The following is a 23,444-nucleotide window of genomic DNA, read 5'->3' as shown; positions in this document are numbered from 1 at the left end:
AGACATTGGCTTGGTGAATCCTCACTGTGAAAAGCCCCCACCAGCTACCCTGCCCCACCCCTACACCCCCATGGCATGTAATGGAAAAAGCCACACAGGCTGGACTCAATCTTGGTCCACCCATCCAAGCCTGGAGACTTTGAACAAGTCACATCATCTGCCTGAGCCCTGGTTTCCTCATCTGTGAAGTGGGAGTTGTGGTGCTGTACCTCCCAGGGTAGTAAGAAAATAAATGGAGACTGTGAATATAAGCAAAGCTCCTGGTCTAAAGCAAGTATCACATACATGTTACTTCCCTTCCCTTTCTCTGTCCCTACCCCCATGAGTGAGCAAACTCAGAGAACACAAACTCACTATCATCTGACTAAAGTCAAACAGAAAAAAATTAGGGAAATGGGTTTATCCCATCTCCCTGTAAAGAAGAAAGGGTGCCTGGGTGGCTCAGTCAGTTAAGCATCTGACTCTTGATTTCAGCTCCGATCATGATCTCACGGTTCATGGGTTCAAGTCCTGCATCGGGCTCTGTGCTGACAGTGTGGAGCCTGCTTGGGATTCTTTCTACCACTCCTCTTGTGCTCTCTTTCTCTGTCTCAAAAAAATAAATAAATAAACTTAAAAAAAAAAAAAGAAGGAGGAGGAGAATGAGAAGAAGGAGGCAGAGAGAGAAGGAAGGAAGGAAGGAAGGAAGGAAGGAAGGAAGGAAAGGAAGGAAAAGAGAAAGAAAGAAAGAAAGAAAGAAAGAAAGAAAGAAAGAAAGAAAGAAAGAAAGAAAGAGAAGGAAGGAAGGAAGGAAGGAAGGAAGGAAGGAAGGAAGGGAGATGCCAGAGATGACTAGGGGTGAGGGATATGTCGGCTTCGTTCCTTCTTTAGCCTTTCTTCAGAGCAACTGTGTCACAACCTCTTCAGAGCAACTGTGTCACCAGGTTGTCACTGAATTGGCTACACTGTGGGTTCCTCAGGAAAATCCTAGGGGGGGTGGGGAAAGAGACAGGTATCCCGCCTCTTAACAGGAAGGGTCCCTTCCCTCCTCTCCCAGTGACCCCTTCAGCCTGGGCCAGAAGCTTGGCCCATGACCCAGGCCACCCCCAGGATGGTTCACAAAGATAAAGTCAGTTAATGATTGGCCCCATGAGAGAAGGCACTCCCACCATCCTGCCTGCCTTCCCAGACCCAGAAGTGCAGGGCAGGCCACAGAGAGTGGGGGAGACCTCCCCTCAGCTTCCAGTAGCAGCCTGGCCTAATATCCTCAAGATAACTGGTGAAGCAGACAATTGGTCAAGAGGTACCCATGTCAGGAGAACATCAGACCAGCCAGGTTCCTGGGAGCCTCGGGAGGTCCTAAGAGACGGGGCGGGGGGGGGGGGGGGAAGGCTGCGGGAATGGGCAGACACAGCACACCCAGTTTTATCTGCCTTATTTGTTGGCGTTTCACTTGAGATTTCATTGGAAGAAAAGGCTCCACTACTGAAGAAGTTTGAAAATCCCTTCGCCGACCAGATGAGCAAAATGAGGTCCAGAGTGGTCCAAAGCCATACAGCTACAGAGAGGCAAGACCTGAGCTCGGATTTCTTGACTCACAGCTTGGTGCCCTTTTTATTTCTCCAAGGGCTACTCACTCACTTCATCAGGGCAAAGCCCTGAGCCAGGCACCTCTAGGAGAAGTGGGGCTTCAGCCCCCCAAGAGCTGACCGGCTAAATGGGGAGCCAGGCAGTGCCAGGGAGGGGTCCTATGCGTGTGGAGCAGGTCAGCTGCTCGGCCCAGGGTTTGGTTGTTTGCTTCTCTTTCCCACATGAAGGGGCTCCCTCATTCCAGGCAGCGCCCTGCAGAGGGCACAGCTGGTGTGAACCGTGCTCCCCTGGGGGCCCCTGGAGGGATGGTCCTGCCTACATCGCCCTGGATGTCAACCCACTCAGACCCATATCCTTCTGAAACACAGCTGGAAGTGTCAGCAGAGGTGAGGTAGGGCACGGTCCAGGCTGCTGTGTCTGCTGCTAGCTTCCCCAAGTCCCAGGACCTGGCCCTGCTCAACTCCACGAGGACCAGTCCCCACACCCCAGCTGAGAGTGGTGGCCAAAATATGTAACCACCATTTATGGCTCAGGCACTACTTCACATAAAGCTGGGGGCAGAGGCCGGGCCACATGTAACACCCCAGGGTTCTAGATTGTGGGGAGGTCCAGGGGACCCGGGAAGGGACTGGGGTAACCGGAGAGGCACACAGAAGGTGGGGAGTAGGGGGGACCAGCTGCTGGAACCGCAGCTATTTAGACCAGATGGCCTTACTGGGGCACACCAGCCGAATGTCCTGCCCCAGTCCACTCTCCACTCTAGGCTGGAATGTACCGTTCCCAGCCGAGCATGAGGCCTGTCTGGGGCCCTGGTCTACCTGCCTCCATGTCTCCTCCGTTCCTGGGAAGACCAGGCCAGGGCTCCCCACCTTTCTGTACATAAATATAGTCCACACCCAACATAGCAGGGATGTCACCGCTCGTGGGTTCCAGCCACTGTTGAAAAAATGGCAGACACAGCCAGCCCTAGCCCTCGGCTGGAATCCCAACCCCAAGTGCCCAGATCACCGACAGCTATAATTACTCAGAACATTTTCCTTTTCTTCCTCTCCCTCTCTTTCTTTGGATATCTCCATTCCTCTCCTGTCCTCCCTCCGTCCTTTCTGCCTGTCCCCACTGTCCCACGGAACATCCCGGACCGTCCTGTTGGCTGAGTGTTCCTGTATGCCTGTCTAAAGGCTCAGCTTCTCAGAGGCCCCTGCGAGGTTACTGCTCCCTAGCCCCCATCCACTGCTGGGGGAGGGGGGCAGGTTGGGCAATGGGGGACAAGGTAGGAAGATAGGCAGTCTTCACATCTCCCCAATTCCCACTGGGCCTCCAGGGACTAAGGGAGAGCCTGCAAAAGGGAGATTTCTGAGGAGATGGGACACCCATCTGGGTGGCACAGGTGCCAGCGGAGCTGGTGCGGCAACTTGAGAGAGCCACAAGTACAGTGAGGGGCGCCAAACCCCTTCCCCTAAGCCCCCTCCCCCCCCCCGCCCAGGCATCATGACCTGCAGCTTGAAAGAGGACAGAGGTAAGTACAGTGAATCTTACGTTGGGGGGAGGGGGGAAGCTGCTCCTCCCCCACTGTGTGACCCTCGTCCCCACCACTTATCCACCAAAACCTCTTCCTTTCTGTAGCTCCTCAGTTCTCCAAGCTGAAGGCCACAAGAACTAATAAACCACACACATATGCACGCACACACACACGCGCGCGCACACACACACACACACACACACACCCCACCCCCAACTCCACCCCCACCACTGCCACTACCCCCCGAGACAGGGCCCCACAGAGAAGAGAGGAGAGTTCCCAGAAACCCAGCTGTTCCAGGCAAGCTGACCTGGGTCATGGCACCCTCCCCACCCAGAGCTACAGAGGCTGGGCGCCCCTGAAAACTCTCTCCCAAAACCACCACAAGAGTCACCTTGAGAGCCCCTCATAACAAATCACGTCTCTGAAGCCCTGCCATTAAACACCACTGCTCCTTGAGCAGCTCCTTGGATATATATCCGTGCTCGGGGCTGTGGCCAGGGGTCGCAGCACCTGAGTTCAAAACCAGGAAGTGTCACTGCCGTGCGGTGTGACCTGAAGTAAGGCACTGCCCATCTCTGGCCTCAGAGTCCTCTCTTTAGAGTGAAGGGGTGACTGATTTCTGAAGCCCTTGTCGGGCTCCCAGCCCATGGCCATAGGGGATGGGGAGGAAGCAGTAAGGCTGAATGAGAGCTGTGGACTCGGCCTGTGGCCTCTGGGGCTGAAAGGTATGGAGAGAGGACCAGGGAGGACCAGAGAGCACCGGCTGGGACCACCTTTTAGAGATGTTTATAAAGATTACTGGAACAGAGGTGAACAGGGAGACAGAGAACAAACTCTTCGGTCCGTTGTCTGACCACCAGCCCAGGTTTGCCTATCGCCATCAACCACAACAGCTGGGATTGCAATAAGAAGGATTTCAGTTATATAAGCAGAGGCCCACCAAACTCATCTTCTCTGGGGGATGTATGGCATGATAGCCGTGGTATGTTTATCTAGAGACTTCTAGGCCCATTCCTGGCCTGGATGAACTGTCAGGGAGTGGGAGAGGAAGCAGGAGAGGGCGAGACAGGGTGTCAGCTCCCAGGCACCCCCTTTGCGAGATGGGTGGGGTACCCATGCCTCCAATCTGAGAGCTGAAGTGGGGGAAGGAATTTGTCAGGGGTGTGGTGGGGCCGAGAGCAGGGCAGCAAGGGAATGGAATGAGAAGGCTGTCGAGTGGCAAAGCAAGTGTTTGTGGGAAATGGAGAGAAAGACCCTTCCTGGTGGGAGGGGATGAGAGGGAGCCTCAGCCCAGGACTCCGTGCTCTGGGCACCCCCAGCCCCACTCCGGGCACAACACATCCTCATTGGGGCAGGTCCTGCACTGCCACTGTGACATCAGCTTAGGTAGAGGAGCAAAGAGCCACAGTTTGAGAAGTAGAGATGACACCCACTGAGCCTGGACCAGGCATTGGGGAGATAAGGCTGGGGGCGTGTCCACAGGACAGACTGTGAGGACAAGGGCCCTTCCTTCCCCTGAGAGTGCTGGGGTGCTCAGGCCAGACCTGCTTTTTCTCTGGGTGTCATCCCACCTCTCACCTGGGGGCAGCTGGTAGACCATGAAAGTGTCTTCCCTTGCTCTTTACTTGGGCAGATCGGACAATTCTGTGACTCATGCCTCCTCCTCTGTCCTGCACCCAGGAATCTCAGGGAACGGATGCTGAAAAACCACCCAGGAAGGAAGGCCCTTCCTCTTTACTGCAGTGAGGACCGGGGAAGGGGAAGGATGAGCAAGAGGGTAGGGCCAAGCCCCCCCGGATACCTCAACCAAATAATGGACAATTTGAGGTGAGGCTGGGGTACCTTGATGTAAGGAGATGTGCTGAGCTGCCGATGATTTATGCCTGTGTATTACAAGGAAGCTGGGTCGGCCCTGCCCAGTCCCCTCTGGAGGCCTGGGTCCCCAGCACCCAGTCTTCCAGGCTGGAAAGGCCAGCCATGCTGGCTCTCCCCACATCACCACTCTCTTCCTTCTCTGTCCGTCTACCAGACCAGGAGTTGAAGATTTCTCCCCCCATCTTCCCACACTCTGTCCTCACCAAGCCACCTTGGACACACTCCTCACCCCTCTGCCCCTCCTGGCCTAATGCTCCTCAGGGGACCCCTGGCTATCTGAGGAGTTGTCTCCACGCCTCCCCAGGGATGGCAGGGGGAAGCCTCCCGCCTCTTTAAGGCTGCGCAAGGGGAAGGTGAAAATGGAGAGGGGTCATCCTGCTGGGCTGGCTGGGTACAGGCTAGAGAGCTCCTTCTCTGGCGTATAGGAGGAAGGACCCTCCACACACAGACAGAGGCGGGAGGCCTTGAACCTCTTTCTCCTGAGCTGAGAGCACAAACTTGCTGGGCGTCTTCCAGCAGTGGGCTTCAAATGAAGCTGCGTCTGACTGTGGACACCTTCCAGACATTCTTAGAGGCCCAGGGCCCCCTCCTCAACCAGGACCCCTCCTAGGTACCTCACCCAGTGCCACCCCAAGCCTCTAGAGGGCGCGGGAGAGCAGTGCTGGACTCCCGGCCCCTGGGGCATACCCATGGTGGCTCTCTGAACAGACCCCTGGGACCAACCATCTGCCCCCTCACCCACTGCCCCAGGGGAAGGCGGTGCCCCGCTGGAGACTGCAACCTGGCATTGGAGAGTACGGGCCAGGCCTGAGAGGGCTGACGCTTAGAGGATGCAGAAACCAGCTGGGCCTGGGGCACGCTGAACAAGGATGGGTTTGAACAGTGGAAAGATTATCTGAGACCAATCTGAGATTATCCCGCTGCTCATTTGGGGACAGAAAGGAGAGCAGTGGCCTGGGCCCTGGGAATTCCCACCTGCCCTTGGAATAAGGAGGGGCTTCTTGGCCCACACAGCAAAGCTGCAAAGCCCCCCACCCCCTTGCAGTGTCAGAACTAGGGTAAGGCTAGTGAGGCAACTAGGACACAAAGTTCAAGGTTGGCCCTGACAGCGGGCACCTTCTTAAATACTTCACCCTGTCACCTCACTCCCTCATCTCAGTCCCAGCCCTGCCCTCTGAGCGGCCTGTCCTGGGGACTAAAACCACAGGAATATTTGAGGCAGAGGTAGCATAGTTGAGCAGAGGGGTTACTTTGCCACACAGGACCCCTCAAAGGAAAGAACTAGCCCTTAACTCAGCTAGAGGGGAGGGGAGCAAAGAATGAAAAGAGAGACAACTGTCTGTTGCCTGAGCCTGGGCCCCTGTGTGGGTCTGTCTGTGTCAGTGTCTGTGTGTATTTGTGCATTCAGATCCCATGTGGGTCTGCCAATTTCTAGCTATGTGTCCTTGGGCAAGTTAGCCAACCTCTCTGAGCCTCAGTTTTCTTGAAAACTTGTGATAATAGTACCTACACCTATCATAATACCTAACAAGGTCGGAGTGAGCATCAAATGAGGTCATATATGCAAAGGGTATAGCATAAGCATCTGGTCTGCACTAAATAAATGTTGCTAGCTATTCCCAGTGTTATTAGTAATATAATAGTGTGTAGCCCCAGTTTACTTTACAACCTTCTCCCCATTGCCTCCACACACACAACACACACACACACACACACACACACACACACACACACACACACACATCCCACTCTAGTCAGACAGGTCTTCTGACAGCCCCAAACGCACGTTGCTTATTTCTTCATCCCGGTCTCGCCAGCCATGAAATCTCACCTCTTAAGATAAGACTTTCTGGAACATTTCCACTCAGTAGGCTCCCCAAAACTCCTACAGCATTAGCTGTCTAGCCCTCGCAAGCTTCATGTTGTGGATCAATGCTGATCATTTAATTTTGTGAGGGAGTCGTGTGTGTGTGTGTGTGTGTGTGCATGCACACACGCATGTGTGTCTCCAAGCACCCTTACATAGGAAGAACTATATTTTTCCATGATCTGTACATCCCACACCTCAGCCTAAGGACTAATACAGACCTGGAGGCGTAGACATCCATACGTAGAGTCCCTGAATGATGATGGTAATAATGGTAAATGCTGCCTTTGATTGCATTCCTACTACGTGCCTTATATTTTTTTCTCGTGAATCCCCACGTGAACCTTGTAAAATTACAGCTTAGAATTTAAGTAACTCGCCTAAAACCATCCAGCAAATAAACAAGAAAGCTGGGATTTAAACTCAGGTCTATACGGTTCCAGAGCCTACACTCTTAACCACTGTGGTTTAAAGAGAAGAATGAACCAAAAGCCAGAATTTCCTTTTTGTGATCAAAGATGGAAATAACAATAAAACAAGGCGGTACTAGAACTTCAGTCGAATGTTTTCAGGATTTCAAATCAGAGTCCCCTGGGGTCAGGTCCCATCACGCATTGTTCAGAGTGAGTCCAGAGAGCCTCAGTCATCAAAGGAAGAGGTACCAATAGGGTTAAAACAATATTCATCCCAGAGTGAGTCAGAAAAATCACTTACCTTGATTGATTGATCAATCACCAGAATGTTCCGGTTGATCCTAGCTCTATTTCAACTGTCTATAGGAGAAACTTTTATTGTTTTTCTCTTCGTTGGTCAACAATTAAGCATCTTTTTGATAATTAAATGGACAACATTTAATTACCAATATTTGCTGGTCAGTCAGCAAAGATAACATAGAGTAACCACCAGAAGACCACCCACCGGCTGATTTTCACATATGCTTCATCAATCCCCAGTTTTTTTGTGATTTTTTTTATTTTAATGTTTATTTATTTTAGAGAAAGACAGAGTGAGAGCAGGGGAGGGGCAGAGAGAGAGAGAGACAGAATCCAAAGCAGGCTTCAGGCTCTGAGCTGTCAGCACAGAGCCCGATGTTGGGCTCAAACTCACGAACCATGAGTTCATGACCTGAGCTGAAGTCGGACGCTTAACCGACTGTGCCACCCAGGCGCCCCGAAAATGGGGATTTAATAAGACCACCAACCCCATAGGACTATGGCAAGGACCTAATGAGGCAACATGTGTAGGGCTCGATGGCTGACATGGAGTGAGTGCATGATACACATTTGGAGCTGTTAGTGTTGGCATTTCAAGCTGGGTAGAGGGGGCCAGATTCTGAACCCCACTTTGACTTCAGAGAAGCAGCGTCTCCCAACACCCCTTCCCTCTTGCCTACCAGGATGCACGTCCCAGAGAATCAGAATTCTGCACTCTCTTGCCCCTCCAATCATACATACCTCAGCCCCCAGAGACGTAGAATCATCAAACCCCATGGCCCAGAAGGTGGTAACAGCTCATCTGGTTCAACTTTATTTCTTCTGAAAGGGAAGGCAGAATCTTTGGCAGCTCAAATGGCTTGCCCTAAAATCATGTAACATTTACTTCCTTTAGTGAATTGACCTCAGATTTCATTGTACACCAAACAAGGAAATCAATCTCATAACTTGGTGCCACACCCTGTTTTGGACCCAAAAAAAGGTGTTGTTATTACCTGCTGACTTTGCTCACTCCCCTAGTTCACACATCTTGGCACTAAACAACTTTTGGTTATTTCCACGTACTATTCCGTTCCCCAAGATGAAGACTTGACATCATTGAGGAAATTTTTCAGTGCAATAAAGGTTCTGAAGGCAGCTCATTTGTTTATTTGTTGATTCATAAATTTGGTAAATATTTATTGATATCTTCTTACATACCAGGCCCTGCTCAAGGGAACGAAACGCCACAGTAAAGCAAACTCACACGGTTCCTGCCCTCTTGGAAAGTATAGGTTAGCACCTGAGCAGAGCACACCTGGTCTGTTCTTTTAGTATGATTACATGGAATTGGCAATAATTAAAGCCTCTAATAATGGATTAAGGGGCTTCCAGGAAAAGATAGCCACCTGAACACTTGTGTCCACTTCGCTCCTTTCCTGAAATGCCACTATAGCAAAGTTAAAGGCTCTCTACATTTTTCTTTTCATTTGATTTTGCTTTTTAAGGCATACACCCACGGGGACGGGGAGAATGGGAGAGAAGATAACAGCAACAAAATTTTGGAAGCTAGAAAGCAGGTGGTGGGGAATACCATAACCACCTAGTCTACACCCTAGAATTTCTAGAAGGCTCAGGAAATAGCGATGGCAGTTACCTCTGGAAGTGGGAGTTGAATTGAGTAAATAAAGAGGACTGTTCCAAAGTGTTTTTTAAAAGCAGTCAGATTCTTTCCTCAGATTCTTTCCCTACCTCACACAGCCAGGCAAAGGGCTCTAGGTTTATTCCCTGGTGAGGGGGAAATGGAAGGTCTTTGGACAAGGAACCCCAGGACACTGAGAGCAGATATATCTTACTGAAAATGTTCACATGGTGGATGCTGGGACCCAGGCCCCCTGGAATAACAGAAAACTGGCCTTTGTCTTCCAGGCAGGAAACCGGAGGGTGCATTTCTGTGGAATCTGACTAACCTGAAAGGAAGAAAAGACCCAAGATACGAACATAAGAGGCTTCAAAATGAAATATGCAGTCAGATCACCCTAGTGTGAGGCTCACAGATGACAAACTAAATACACACACACACACACACACACACACACACACACACACACACTCTTAGAGCTCCCAACCAGCTTTTCAGACCTCAATACAGCATATTGGTGTACTATATGCTAACTAATTTGGATGTAAATTTTTAAAAAATTAAATTTAAAGAAGTAAAAAAAATAAAAATAAAAAATAAAAATATGAATGAATATACAATAAAATGAGAGGACCAGTTCAGGCAATAATATCCAAATAGTAGAAGAAACAGAAAAACTAAGGGAAAGATATCATTAATGACATAATATAAGAAAATGTCCCAGAACTGAAAAACTGAGATCCAAGGGCAATGGATAATTGCTTTTAAAAGTATTGTTTTTAGGGACACCTGGATGACTCAGTTAGTTGAGCATCCAACTCTTGATTTTGGCTCAGGTCATGACTGGGTTGTGGTGGGATTGAGCCCTGCATCAGGCTCTGCACTGGGCATGGAGCCTGCTTAAGATTCTCTCTCTCTCCCTCTGCACCTCTCTCTCTTTCTCTCAAAAAAATAAAATAATAATAATAATAAAGTATTTTTTAATTTTAGTGTCAAATTGTTCACTACTAATATGAACACAATTGATTTTTGTATATCTATCTTGTATCTTGTAACCTTACTAAATCCATTTCTTAGTTTTAGTAGCTTCATTGTATATTCCATCATATTTTCTACACAGTTGGTCATGTCATCAGCAAATAATGACAGTATTACTTCTTCCTTTCCTATACGAATACCTTGTATTTCTTTTTCTTGCCTTACTGTACTGGTTAGAATTTCTGGTATAATGTTGAAAAGACATAGTAAGAGTGGACAACCCTGTCTTATTACTGATCTTAGAGGGGAAACATTCAATCTTTCACCATCATAGGTTTTCTTTTGCAGAGGTTCATTATCAGGTTGTGGAAGATCCTTTCTATTCCTGACTTGCTGAAATTCTTTTATGAGGGAATGCATATTGAATTTTGTTAAATGTTTTTCTTCCATCTATTAAGATGATCATTTGTTTTCTTTTTAAATATGATGAATTATATTGCTTGATTTTTTTAATGGTACTAACCTTGCATTCCTAGGATAAATCCCACTTAGTCATGATGTATTATCATAGAAGGCAGGAAAGAGTGAGATTCAACTTCCAAATATTTTGTTGAGAATTTTTGCATCAGTTCTCATGAGAGATACTGATCTATGGCTTTCTTTTCTTGTAGTATCTTTGTCTAGTTTGGGTATCAGAGTAATGTTGGCCTCATAGGATGAATTGGAAGTATTCCCTCCTCTATAATTTTCTTAAAAAGTTTGTGTAGAATTGGTATTATTTCCTCATTAGACGTTTGGCAATGCTCATCAGTTAAGCCATCTGGGCCTGGAGTTTTCTTGGTGGGAAACCTTTAACTACAAATCCAGTTTTTAGGAAATAGATATAGGTCTATTCTGGTTATCTATTTCTTCTTGAGTATTTTTAAGGAATTTGTTTATTTTGTGTAACTTATGGAAATAATTGGAGTAAAACAGCTCACAATATTCTTATCTTTTTAGTACTTGTATAATCTACAGTGAAAATGCCATTTTCATTCTTGATATTTGTAATTTGTGTGTTCTCTTTTTTTTCTGATCAATCTGGCTAAAGGTTTATCAATTTTATTGATTATCTTGAAAAAAACAGCTTTTAGTTTCAGATTATTTCTAATGTTTTTCTGCTTCCTACTTAATTTTTCTTTATCTTTCTTCTGCTTACTTTGTGCTTAATTTGCCGTAGTTAAAGTTTTTAAAATTTATTAAAAATTTTAAACGATGAAACAAAAGTAGTGCAAGAAAATTTTTTCATCTATTTTGTGCTGTGGAAGAACCTTTGCATTTCAAAGGCTCCCAGTAGGTATAAAAACACATCCAATTATTCATTCATCAGATATTTATTGAGAACCTACTATGTGTTACGCACTATTCCAGGCATTAGGTATAGAGTAGTGAAGAAAACAAAATTAATGCCCTCACTGAGCTTACTTCCAGTTGGAGAACACAGGCAATAAATAAGTGAACAGATACATATATAATACATCAGGTGGTGATAAGTGCTGTGCACAAAAATAAAGCAAGAGATTGAGATGGCATCAGCAAAAGGCTGTCTCTGTACAGAAACCTGAAGGAAATAAGGCAGAAGGCCATGGAAATGTCTGAGGGACAGCACCCTAGACTGAGAGAATAAGTGCAAAGTCTCTAGAGTTAGAACATGCTTGTCTTTTGAGGGAAAGTAAGAACGTCTAAATGGCCAGGGAGAGAGGTAGCTAGGGGTCAAAACATGTGAAGTCTTGTTAGCTGCTGTAGAAACTTCATATTTAATTCTGAGTGTGGAAGGAAGGATTCTAAGATGGCCTCCCAGCAGTCCCCAACCCTGGTGAACACTATAATCCCTGGATGGTGAGTCTGATCTCTTGCACTCCTGTGATTAGCTTCTGTTATATGGCACAGTGGACTCCAGAAATGGGAGTTTATCCCAACGGGCCTGACCTAATCACAAGAGCCCTAGAGAGTTTTCTCAACAACAAAAAACAAATAACCCAATTCAAAAATGGACCAAAGACTTGAAGAGACAACTCTCCAAAGAAAACATACACACGGCCAATAAGCACATGAAAAGACGCTTTACAACGCTAATCATTGGGGCCGTGCAAATTAAAGCAACAGTGAGATACCACTTCACTTCCATTAAGGTGGCTATTACCAAAAAGAAATTTTTTTGCAACAGAAAATAAATGTTGGCAAGGATGTAGAGAAATTGGAGCCCTTGTGCACTGCTGGAGGGAATGCAAACTGGTGCTGCCACTGTGGAAAACAGTATGGAGTTTCCTCAAAACGTTAAACACAATTAATCATATGATCCAGCAATCCCACTTCTTGGTATATACCTGAAAGAATTGAAAGCAGGGTCTCAAGAAGATATTTGTACACTCGTGTTCATGGCAGCATTATTCATAATAGCTAAAACATGGAAGCAATCCAAGTGTCAGTCCATAGATGAATGGGGGCACCAGGGTGGCTCAGTTGGTTCTGCGTCTGACTTCAGCGTAAGTCATGATCTCACAGTTTGTGAGTTCGAGCCCTGTGTCGGGCTCTGTGCTGACAGCTCAGAGCCTGGAGCCTGCTTCAGATTCTGTGTCTCCCTCTCTCTCTGCCCCTCCCCCATGCTCTCTCTCTCTTTCTCTCTCTCTCAAAAATAAATAAACATTTAAAAAATTTAAATAACAAAAATGAACTACTGGGACCTCATCAAAATAAAAAGCTTCTGCACAGCGAAGGAAACAATCAGCAAAACTAAAAGGCAACCGACAGAATGGGAGAAGATATTTGCAAATGACATATCAGATAAAGGGTTAGTATACAAAATCTGTAAAGAACTTATCAAACTCACCCAAAAAAACAAATAATCCAGTGAAGAAATGGGCAAAAGACATGAACAGACACTTCTCCAAAGAAGACATCTAGAAGGCCAACCAACACATGAAAAAATGCTCCACATCACTCATCATCAGGGAAATACAAATCAAACCACAATGAGATACCACCTCACACCTGTCAGAATGGCAAACATTAACTCAGGCAACAACAGATGTTGGCGAGGATGCGAGAAAGAGGATCTCTTTTGCATTGCTGGTGGGAATGCAAGCTGGTGCAGCCACTCTGGAAAACAATATGGAGGCTCCTCCAAAAACTAAAAATAGAACTACCCTACAACCCAGCAATTGCATTACTAGGCATTTATCCAAGGGACACAGGTATGCTGTTTCAAAGGGACACATGCACCCCATGTTTCTAGCAGCACTATCAACAATAGCCAAAGTATGGAAAGAGCCCAAATGTCCACCAATGGATGAATGGATTAAGAAGATGTGGTATATACATACAATGGAGTATTACTCGGCAATCAAAAAGAATGAAATTTTGCCATTTGCAACTACGCGGATGGAACTGGAGGGCATTATGCTAAGTGAAATTAGTCAGAGAAAGACAAATATCATATGACTTCACTCATATGAGGACTTCAAGAGACAAAACAGATGAACATAAGGGAAGGGAAACAAAAAGAATATAAAAACAGGGAGGGGACAAAACATAAGAGACTCTTAAATATGGAGAACAAACAGAGGGTTACTGGAGGTGTTGTGGGAGGGGCGATGGGCTAAATGGGTAAGGGACACTAAGGAATCTACCCCTGAAATCATTGTTGCACTATATGCTAACTAATTTGGATGCAAATTTTAAAAAATAAAAAATTAAATTAAAAAATTTTTAAATAAAAAAATAGATGAATGGACAAGCAAATGTCTCTACACACAATGGAATACCATTCAGCCTTAAAAAGAGGGGAAATTCGGGGGTGCCTGGGTGGCTCAGTTGATTAAGCTCCTGACTTTGGCTCAGGTCACGATCTCACGGCACTTGAGTTCAAGCCCCAGGCTTGAACAGGCTCTATGCTGACAACTTGGAGCCTGGAGCCTGCTTCAGATTCTGTTGTCTTTCTCTCTGCCCCTTCCCTGCTTGTTCTCTGTCTCTGTCTCTGTCTGTCTGTCTCTCTCTCTCTCTCTCTCTCAAAAATAAATAAACATTAAAAAATTTTTTAAATAAATTAAAAAAACATTATAAAAAAGACTTTTTTAAGTTTTCAAAGAGGTGAAATTCTGTAATATGCTACAATATGGATGAAACTTGAAGACATCGTACTAAACAAAATAAGCCAGGGGGCGCCTGGGTGGCTCAGTCGGTTGAGTGTCCGACTTCGGCTCAGGTCATGATCTCACGGTCCATGAGTTTGAGCCCCTCGTCGGGCTCTGTGCTGACAGCTCAGAGCCTGGAGCCTGCTTCGGATTCTGTGTCTCCCTCTCTCTGCCCCTTCCCTGCTCATGCTCTGTCTCTCTCTCTCTCTCTCTCTCTCTCTCTCTGTCAAAAATAAATAAACATTTAAAAAAAATTTTTTAAACATAAGCCAGGCACAAAAAGATAAATACTGTCTGATGTCTGATTCCACTTATACAAAGTATTTAGAGTAGTCAAAATCATAGAGACAGGAAGTACTATGGTGGTTACCAGGGGTCAGGGAAGGGGAGAATGGAGCGTTAGTGTTTAATGGGGACAGGGTTTCAGCTTTAAAGAATGAAAAGAGTTCTGGGGATGGATGGCGATGATGGTTGCACAATGTTCTGAATGTGTTTAATACGGCTGAGCTGTACACGTAAAATGGTTAAGACGGTAAATTTTATGTTATGTATATTTTACCGCAATTAAAAAAAAAAAACTTTAAGAAGACAAAAAAGCAAAGAGTTTTCTTTGGTCAAAGAGGAAGTCAGAGACCTACATACAGCGTGAGAAGTGGTTGACGTGCCATGAGTGCTGTAAGTCGGAGGGGGCCGTGTGGCAAGGAATTCAGGCAGCCTTCAGGAGCTTCAAGCAGCCCTGGCTGAGAGCCAGCAAGGAAATAAAGTCTCAATTCTCAGTCACAACAAACAGGATTCTGCCAACAATAAGAAGGAGCTTAGAAGTGGATTTTCCCTCAGGAACCTCCAGATAAAAACTCCGTCCAGCCGGCAGCTTGGTTTCAGCCTTCTGGTACCATAAGAAGCAGAGAACCCAGCTACGCCATGCCAGACTTGGGACCTTCAGAACTGTGGGCTAATAAATGGATGTTGTTTTGAGGAGAGCTAAGTTTGTGGCCATTTCTTATACAGCAGACAACTAATGTACTCAGTATGATGGGAAGCCACAGGTATATGCAGGCCCTTTCATGAGTTTTCCTTTAATGTCACCCCGATTAGATGGTAAACTCCCTGAAGGCATAAACCCAACAGTCTACATGCCTTACATAAGACTGGGCCAAGTGCCTAGTGGATCCCAGGGAACTAGGCCACAAATGGGTAAAACATTTTGACCAAAGGCATGCTATTTGGGAAAATTGTCTAGACCTTTGTACTGGCCACTTTGAAGAACCCCTGGTATTTGTAGAAGCTAGTGAAGAAAAAAATTATACTCTGTATATGCATGATTTGCCTTCAGTCTTGCCCTCTTCTGGGGAGGGGGGGTGGGGGAGGGAATGACATCTTCAAATGCACTAGGCTGAAATAGAACACACCTTCTACCCAAACACAGCTCCAACAGACTTTCCCTTTCACTGCCAGCGACACCACCATCACCCAGGTGCTCAAGCTCTGGACCCTGGACTCACACCCAATTCCTTCCTCTCCCATCTTCCCCATAGCTGGAGTCCCGGAGATTCACTTTCCAAAATGCCTCTCCCAATGGCATTTTACGCCCAAGCCATTGGTCCCACCTCTATCAGCCTGACTAGGCCTCTTCAGCTCTCCCTTGAACCATCTCCTCTTCCCTGCCTCAAATCCTCCTTGTTACCTGTCTAATCTCCCTAAGAGAATCCTCGGCACATGTAAGCCCTTTCTCTGAAACCTCCACAGGCTCCTCACTGGTCACTCAGGTGAGCTGAGTGTCCCACACCAGGCTGTGAGCATCTTGAGAGCCAGGGTCACGGGTCGGGCATCTTTGTAGCATCACTGGTATTCCATGCGTGTAGAGGGCTATCAGTGATCATGGGCATGACCATGAGAATGTGGAGGCTTCCTTTTTTTTTCAGGTCAGAGAGGAGTTGTCATTCCTCGCCACTCTAAAGACTTACTCAGAAGCAAGGGGAAGCTGTGAAGCACATCTATCCTTTTCTCTAAACCTACTGTCCCAACCCCTTGCCACCAGAGAATCCTGAAGAACCGGGGGCCCCCCATCCCAGTTACCCATTTATCAATATCAGCTATCAGATCTTTTAAAGGGGTTCCTTTCCCAAGAGAATTTGCAATTTAACAAGGAGACAGTCTTAAAGAAAGCAAATGTTAATTGGTGGAGTTTCAAGTATCAGCTGGTGGGTGGAGGGAGATGTTTTGATAGGGAATATAGAGCTTTGTTCCTGCATCCAAAAACACACCCCCGCCCATGTGGTAGGACTGATGTTAATAAAAGCATGGCATCGGACACGTGTACCTCCCCCTACAGCTAGGAACAGAGCAAGAATCCACAAAATGGACAGGATCCAGAGTGGGGGGGCCGGAAGGAATCCCCAGTGAGATGACAGGAAATTTGTGAGACGCCCCATGCCCTGGACAACTTGACAGAATAAAAGAAAAGCTTCTCTCGCTGTCTTCCCCACCTGAGACCCCTTCTCCTGCACCCCTACGTGTCAGGCTGGCTTGGGGTGGGAGGGTGTCACTCAGTCTAAAAGCACAGGGAAGGCTACTATGGCTTGGTCATTTTTTAGGCCCCCAGCCTCAATACCAACCCCAAAGAGAGTGGGCCCCTTTCCGCAAGTCCAGCCCACCCCCTACTGAATGATGGAGAGGGTATCTTCTAGATCAGGCAGCCTCTCCCTACTTTGCCCGATTCCTACTACTGAAGCCCAGAGGAGGGGCCCCCTTTGCAATGCTTTCCTCCCCACAATTGTAGCCCACAGTTTCCCCGGCCCAGAGAAGGGAAGCCTGTGTGCGTGTGTGCGTGTGTGTGCGCGCGCGCACGCACGTGTGTGTGTGCAAGTGGGGAAGGGCGGGGGTAATGGAAAAAGGAGGAAGGGAGGAAGATGCGCGCAGCTGGGGGGCTGGCCTTCTGGCATCCTGGGGGAGTCTTCCTCCTTAATTGCTTGAGTTCTACAGCTGTCATCGCTAACGAGAAATTAAAATGCACCCTGACCCCTGCCTCCACCCCCGCCCCCACACCCCACAAGTGCTCTCTCAGCACGTTGCTCTCAGAGAAGCACCCAGTGGAGGATGCTGTAGAAATGTGGGACGCCTAGGGTGACCACCTCCAGGCCCCTGATCCTGTGCAGCCGGCATCTGGCCATCGGAGCTGGGACACACAGAGGCAAAAAAGAAGCCCAGACCATAGGAGGGTTCTGTTTGCAGGGTACAGACTAGGTCCTAAGGGAGGCAGGAGGCCACAGCAGGGAAGGGAGGTGGGAGGGGGTCCCAGCTTCTCTACTGTGTTCTACTTTGGGCTCTGGTTTTCTGGATGGCCCTGACTATCTTATATATCCCGCTTCAGAATCCCCGCAGCTCTTGTGGGACTTGTCAGACCTCAGGCCCAGATCTGGGGTTTGGAACTGCAGATTGAAGATCTACACTCAGCTGCCCTGGGCACGGTGAGCAATTATATACAATGGAGAGAAACGAAGATGGGATGGTCAGAAACTACAGCAAAAGGGATCTCAGTTAGCACAGGGAAGAATTTCCCAGCTGTCTCTCACATGGGCACCCAGGAAGGCGCTCTCCTCTCCCTCTAAGGATAAGGAGCCTGGGCTCAGCATCAGCACGGGAGTCTGCAGGATCTAGCCCCTGCCTGCCTCTCTCTCTCCACACCTCACCCCGCCCCCTCCCCGGGTCTTGAGACCAGACACTAACACACTTGCTCTCAGAATGGACTTCCCAACACCTGCACACTCGAGACCTCAGCACAGCTCCGCCACCCACCCTCCCCCTCCTCCCCCAAGGACCACTGAATTTTCATGAGCAAAATGCTGTGTTCTAGTGTCTTGCCTTCCCACTTCTCACCTGCCCCCCATGGTTCTGCGCAGGACAGCTAAATGCGGCATCACGTACCCAGCTTATGGACGATTTCCCCCAATGGATCCTAGTCCTTCCACTTTAAATAACAACAGGAACATCTTTGTTCACAAAGTGGAATGAATACTATCCCTCAATGCCTTTGCTATTGTTGTTCAAACTTGTGTCGATTCTATGGAGACCAGTGGCACGCCAATTCACTCAGATTACTCCTCTGACCCCATCATAGCTTGCTGCCTTCACAGACTTTCTCAGATGATGGATCCGGGTCGTCTGAGTTCGGCGATATTTTGGAGTTCGGTGACATTTTGGCGCTTTTTATTCATTTATTTAGTTTAATTTTTTAATGTTTATTTTTGAGAGAGAGAGAGAGACAGAGCACGAGAGACAGAAGGGCAGAGAGAGCGAGAGACACAGAACCCGAAGCAGGCTCCAGGCTCCGAGCTGTCAGCCCAGAGCCCGACGCGGGGCTCGAACTCATGAACCGTGAGATCATGACTTGAGCTGAAGTCGGACGCTTAACCGACTGAGCCACCCAGGCGCTCCATAAAGCTTTTTAGTGTTAACATAGGGTTTTCCAGCTGCAGATACAGCAGGGATCTGGACATGAAAACCGACCCCTGCTGTACCCGTGCAGCGCCCAAATCAGGTCAGTGTTCCATTCTGGCAGATCTTATGTAAGTCTGTTTTTATATCAGTCAGAATCCTTTCAAATCAGGAGATAAATGAAGCAGGTATCTGCTTGGCAGCAATGTAAACATGGCGGGGTGGGGGGACGGAAACCCGTCTAGTGAGGGTGCCCGTGAACAAGGGTTACTTGGGAGTGAAGGAGCAAGGAGCGTGACACGCGAGTCGACACCCAGTCGGCCAGTGCTCTCGGTCACCAAGGCCGCTGGAAAAGCTTGACTCAGGCTGAGTTTACATAAGTCAGCCTTGCATAAGCGTATAACCTACGAAGACGTTGGAAGGTACCAGAAGAAATGTAAATAGCTGGGATTATGGGCGTGAGTTTAATTTGGGGTACCTGCTATTGCAAGACCGCTTTAAAAATAATGTAAGCGTACTCAAAAGCTGCCTTGGGCAGAACGCCCACTATGCACCCAGCCCTGTGGAGGGGTGTCAGATAATTAAGAGAAGTTATGAGACAGCCCCGGCCTTAACCAAGCTTATGTTCACGTTGGGGAAGGGAGCACCTGATTTGCTAAAGCAAGCTTCCATTTACCTCCCTCTCAACTGGGCCCAGGGTCCAGGCCACCATCTTTCATGTTTAATGCGCCTCCCCCTCTCCCACACCACTCCTTAGCCAAACCCTTCCCTCATACTGTCCCCTGCCTTGTCCCCACAGAGGAGTGATCCTCTCCATTTGGGAAGAGGGCTGTTCATTCCTTGGCTGATAGTCACAGCAATGACAACATCTATGACAAGGTCAAAAGACACACACACACACACACACACACACACACACACCCAGAGCCCCCTCCCTCAACTTCCTTCTTTGCCTCTCCAGCATCTTTGGGGGCACACCAGTGTTTCTGACCTCTGTCCCCAGCCTCCTCCCCAAACGCAGCCGGGCAGATTCAGATCAGGGATTGGGGGAGGGAGGGACAGACAGGCCTCCACCGTCTGCATGTTCTCAGCAATCAGTCCTCCCCAACGCCCATCCCTGGGGGGGGGGGGGGGGGGCGACTGCTGAGTCAGGATATTCCTCACATTCCCTCCCTTCTCCCCTGCTGGCCCAAATGCCACAAACCCTGCCTCTGAGTGACGGGCCTCAGCTGAGTGGCTGCTCTCCCTCCCCCTGACCCCAGCCCAAGAGCAGCCGTCCTCCCTCACACCCCTGAGGGGGAGGCCCACTCTCCTTTGGGGCCCTGCTGGCAGGAGGAATATGCAACCACACTGCCTCCTGCTGCCCCTGTTTCCTTCCCTCACCCCTGACTCCATTTCCCCCAACCAACCTCACTCACAGGATCTGCTGCCCCTGATCAGGAAAGGACAGAGAAGGTGGCAGACAGCCAGGAGCAGCACCCCCCAACACACACAGCCACCTGGGTATCAACATAAGGGCACAGTCACCCCCTTAGTGCAACATCAGAAGGATCTCGGCTTGGCAAGCAGAGGAGAGCCTAGAGGGAGGCCCAGAACTGCCAACCCCAGGGAGCCCCCAGTCCAAATGAAGGGCCTGCCCTGTCCTCAAAGAGCTCCCAGTCTGAGGAGGGAGACCTGGAGAGGCTGGTGGGCACGGGAGGAAGGAGGCTGTTCTCTCTCATTAACACAGACCAACATATAAAGAGAGAAGTTCAAGCGTAGAGCTGTGTGTATGAGCCTGGAAGGGGTAAGAAGCATGGGAATAATCAGCAGGTAAAACTGCTCTAAACAGGAAAGAAAGGCTCCTTGAAGAAGGAGATTGTGAGGGACAGAGAGCATTTCAGGAGGCTCAGAAGCAAGCAAGGAGGGCAGGAGGAAGAAGGTCTTCCCAGGGCAGTGGGGCCCAGGGACGAGCACTGGACAGGGAGCAGGAGTCCCAGGCTCCACTCCGGGGTGCCAGTGGCCAAGACCCTGCCTCTCTCAGGCCACAGACCCCTCCTTGGGACAGTGTGGGGCTTGGCCACAGGAGTCCTAGGGTGCCTCCGGCAGGATGTGTGTGATCGGCCCCCATGCTCAGCATAATGTTCTGCTGTTGGAGGAGAGACCTGCATTTTCATTTTGCACCGGGCCCCCTGGGGCCAGTTTCGCCCCACAGCTAGGAAGGTCTATTTTTCTTCCTGTCTTCTCCTCTGGAGAAGCCCTAGTGGGGAGGAAAGTAGGAGGGAGGCCTGAGGGACTTGGCTCCCCACTCCCCAAAGCTCCCTGCTCCTAGAGGCTGATGCAGGGAGGAGATGGGCCCTCCCTAAGGCTGAGGCCTGAGCCCTGGCTCCCACAGGACCCCAGCCTGACCCTTGGCAGCCTGTAATGGCCCACTCAGCCCACAAATGGCCTCATCTCTTGGAGGGCCCAGCAGGATCATTTCACAACTATATGCACTCAATGGAGCCTGTTCTTGGAAAGCTAAGGACAGGACAGCTCAGTCCTGGGTGTGAGGAAGGCTTTGGCCCCTAGGGTCTGCACTTGAACAACAAACAACGGAGGGCCTGCTTGGGTAGGAGAGAGGGGACAGAGTTTAGGGAGCGCTCTGTGGCTGGCTGGGGGGAGTCAAGGGTCTCTTGAAGAGCTTAGCATATACAGCCTCTCTCCCTCAACAGGAATACCCCAATCTGATGGAGGACATAGGATGGGTCCCCACTGGAGGAGGTGGAGATCCGAGGAGTGTGTTGTGACAGAGGAGGATATCATAGCCCCGTAGGCTGAGAAGGCTCTGAGGGCAGGGCCACCTCTGCCTGTCACAGTGTCTGATTCCCAGGAGCCCACCAGAGGGGTTTGGGAGATAAAAACTCAGACTAAAGTCAGGAGGGCAGTATCCCAATGCCAGGTCACCTATCCTGTGTGGCCATCTGAACCATCTGGCCATCTGAACTGGGACACAGAGGCAAAAAAGCCCAGACCACACGAGGGTTCAGTTTGCAGGGTACAGACTAGGTCCCGAGGGCACTAAGAAATAGCTGACTGGGGGCCAGGCATTCTCAGAGAAGCTTCCTGGAGAAAAGGCTTAAAGCCCTCTTTGTAACAAAGGGGACTGAGGCTTTACACAGAACGGGGCTGAGGGTGTCCTGGCAGAGAGAACAGCATCTGCAAAAGCCTAGGAGTGTCTGGGAAATGAAGATGCCCTCCCCTGTTGTGGGTGAGATTAGGGATGGCGAGAGGGGAGGAGCTGCCCTTCTTGGCTGATCCATGGAAAAAAAAAGCCCCTAATGAGGAGTCAGGGCCATTCCGCCTTTGATGTGCCAGTTCAAATAGCTGAGGCCTGGATTGTCCTAACAGGCAGAGGCCAGGCTGGGGCCACATGGGAGGTGCTGGAGGAGAGGATTTAGCAGTGCCTGTGAAGGCACAGGTGCTCAATAAATGTCTTAATGAATGAGTTGACCCAATGACTGATTGATTGATAGGGGTAATGAGTCAGGATGGCGCTTCTCTGAGAGGCTGGCAAAAGGGGTCTCTGGGCTCAGCCCCCTTCCGATGCCTCCTTGGGGATTACCCTGTAACCCCCTAGGTACACTGTATATTTCACCCATGGAATAGTGCCCCCTCCAAGCTGCCTCCTTGGCCCTCCTGACGCCTCTGCCTTTAGCCACTTGTGTTCCCAGAGACCTTGGCCTCTGAACAGTACAAAATTAGCAAAAAGGACTTCCACGTACATGTAATAGCAGTAGCAACGATGGAGAGCGTTTCGTGACCGTTGACTATGCGCCAGGCACCGTGCTGATTTACATGCTTAATCTCACAAACCTCAGAACAACCCTTCTAAGTAAATGCTGGGAGAAGCGGGGAAAAATGTGTGTCCAAGAGAAATGTTTTTAGCTTTTATTTTTGTTCTCTGACACACATTTTTGACATTTTAACATCACTGAAATCAGGATGCGCCTTGCAATCAATAACAAGAAGGCACTGGGTCATAGTTTAATTAGCAGTGTTCTTCCTTTTTGGCGGCACATTACTTAACCATGTGTCTTGCTGCTGATGAGATATAGTTGATTATGTCCATGGTCTAATGACTAACCACCTGCCCCTTTGAGTCAATAGTGGATGACACACGGTGCACGTTTCTGTTTGCAGGCCTGTGTCTCAGCCCATCAGTCTGGAAGCTGCCTAAGGATGGGCTGTCTTCTCTCCCCGGGGACCCCAGCAATCCCTGGCCCAGCACCCCCAGCTAGCACCCAGTAGACCTGGGGGATGGGTGGGCCCCGAGAACCTTGGGCCTCCAGAAGAAGCCCACTTTCGGCATTATTCAAAGAAGAGCCCTAGGAAGCTGCTGTCGGCAATCCAGGGGGAAAGGAGGTAAAAGGGAAGGGACACGATTACTCCACATCCACAAGGAAGCTCTAGGCCAATGGAAACGTTGCCAGCCTGGCCCAGGAGCCAGTTGTGAATGCTGGCCCCAGCCTCCTCCAGCACTTGCTATGCTTACCTGCTAGAGTGTGTGTTCCCCTTGGCCTTTGGAGGCCCCAGGAGGGGAGGCAAGAGCAAGGGAGGAAGTGATCAGCCCTATTGGAGAAACCCAAGGAAAATGAGGGTGCCCTGGGTGCCCACGCTTGCCCTGTAGGCATCCCTCAGTGGGGGATCTCCAGGGTGGCAAGGGGCGAGGGAA

The sequence above is a fragment of the Felis catus genome, chromosome B2, assembly GCF_018350175.1.
Source record: "Felis catus isolate Fca126 chromosome B2, F.catus_Fca126_mat1.0, whole genome shotgun sequence".
NCBI classification, from domain to species: Eukaryota; Metazoa; Chordata; class Mammalia; order Carnivora; family Felidae; genus Felis; species Felis catus.
The sequence above is the reverse complement of the archived record's forward strand: the minus strand, read 5'-3'. Positions refer to the sequence as shown.